We start from the raw sequence: 2,296 nt of genomic DNA on the forward strand, positions 1-2,296 counted from the left end.
GTGCAGCACCCTGCATTTGTCTGCGTTGAACCCCATCCTAGTCTCGTCTGCCCACTTTTGTAGTCTGTCTAAATCTCGTTGCAGCCTCTCTCTCCCTTCGAGTGTGTCCACCTCGCCCCACATCTTAGTGTCATCAGCAAACTTGGACAGCGTGCTTTCCACCCCCTCGTCCAAGTCGCTGATGAAGATGTTAAACAGTGCGGGCCCGAGGACCGAGCCCTAGGGTACCGCACTGCCCACATCTCGCCAGGTTGAGTACAACCCGTCCACCACCACTCTCTGGATGCGCCCCATCAGCCAGTTTTTTACCCATCCAACTGTGCAGACATCAATGCCACAGTAGCCTAATTTATTGATGAGGATGGGGTGAGAGACAGTGTCAAAGGCCTTCTTAAAGTCCAGAAAGACATCCACAGCAACACCATCATCCAAGGATTTAGTTACTTGGTCATAAAAGGCAATCAGGTTGGTCAGGCAGGACCTGCCTTTGATGAACCCATGCTGATTACCCCTGAGCATGATCTCCCCTGCAGCCCCCCACAGATGTGCTCCTGGATGATCCTCTCCAGGATCTTCCTGAGCACCGAGGTGAGGCTTACAGGCCTATAATTACTGGGTCCTCCTTCCTCCCCTTCTTGAAAATAGGGACTGCATTAGCCAGTTTCCAATCCCCCGGCACCTGGCCAGATGACCACGAATGCTCATACAGCCGGGCCAAGGGCTCCGCGATGACCCCTGCCAGCTCCCTCAACACCCCTGGGTGGAGGGCATCTGGACCTGCAGATTTAAAAATGTCGAGCCCTTCCAGAAGATCCCCAACTACATCTGCGCTGACTGAAGGCCTGATAGAGCTATCCCCAAGATTGTCCCTACCTCTGGTAGGTGGGATGTCCCGGTCCCTGTTCAAGAAAACAGAGGCAAAGAAACTGTTAAAAATATCAGCTTTCTTGTCTGGCGTGGCCGCAAGTTTCCCCTGACTGGTCTGAGTCTGAGTTCCCCCTGACTGGCGCATGGCGGGGCCAGGACTGGAAGGGTCGAAGTGCTGGGGCCCGCCGCGAGGAACACCCAAGAGCCGAGGGCCGGGGGTCCCGACTGGCCTGGAGGTGGGCCAGGGCTAGTGAGCCGAAGGTGTCGGTGCAGGGATCACACCCGAAGGGGAAGGGGTTCAGGGAGCTATGGTGCCTGGTGTGATGGCGGAAGAGGCCACCTGAAAGGGAGGAATCCAGGTGGGGTTCGATAGGAGTCTGGGGCCGGTGATTATGTGAACATCGAGATGCCATCTGTGAGGCTTGGGCTGCGGTGTAGGGGAGGAACGGAGCCACAGGTAGCGCCCCCTGGCAGGAAATGGGCAGCCTCCCACTAATTAACATCCATTAATTAATTATAACAACAAGGTGTGGTGGACGAGAACGTGGGCGGTTAGCCCAGGAACAGGTGGGCAGGCCGCAGGGAAAGCGGCCCCGAGCGGGCCCCGTTACAGAAGGCCATCAGGTTCTCCTCCGCCCACTTGCTGAGCCTGTCCAGGTCGGCCTGGATCGCCCTCCTGTCCTCGGGTGTGGACGCTTTAGCCCAGAGTTTGGTGTCGTCGGCGAACTTGGCCAGTCCACTTACGATACCAATGTCCAAATCGTTAATGAAGATGTTAAATACTATAGGCCCGAGGACGGAGCCTTGAGGGACCCCACAGCGCACCACGACGATTGACTTCCATCAACCACCTCCCTCCGGGTCCGACCGCGGAGCCAATTCCCAGCCAGCGGGTCGTGGTGGACCCGAGGCCACAATTGGCCAGTTTCGCCAAGAGCTGATCATGGGACACCAGATGGAAGGCTTTTTTGAAGTCAAGATATATGACATCGATCTCTTCTCCCTTGTCCAGGTGATAGGTCAGCAGGTAGAGTGGTCAAGCAAGACCTACCCGCAACAAACCCGTGCTGGCTATCCCTCAGGATGCTGCCATCGGCCAGTCCATTAAAGATGGCCTCTTTGCTAATCTTTTCTAAGACCTTCCCCGGGATAGAGGTCCGGCTGATGGGCCTGTGGTTCCCCAGATCCACTTTCCTCCCTTTCTTGACAATAGGCACCACTTTGACCTTCTTCCAGTCATCAGGCACTTCCCCAGGGCGCCAGGAGCTGTCGGACATCGGTGCCAGGCTGGGCTGAGCTGTGATGCTGGCCAGCTGCTTGAATACCCTGGGTGCTGGGCGGGCATCTCACCGGGCCCCATTGTGATGCCGGCCCGGGGGGGCAGTCGGGGGCCCCATTGTGACGCGGCGGCGCTGGGGTCTCTGCGACA

This window comes from Alligator sinensis, unplaced genomic scaffold (genome assembly GCF_000455745.1).
Source record: "Alligator sinensis unplaced genomic scaffold, ASM45574v1 scaffold8_1, whole genome shotgun sequence".
Lineage (NCBI taxonomy): Eukaryota > Metazoa > Chordata > Crocodylia > Alligatoridae > Alligator > Alligator sinensis.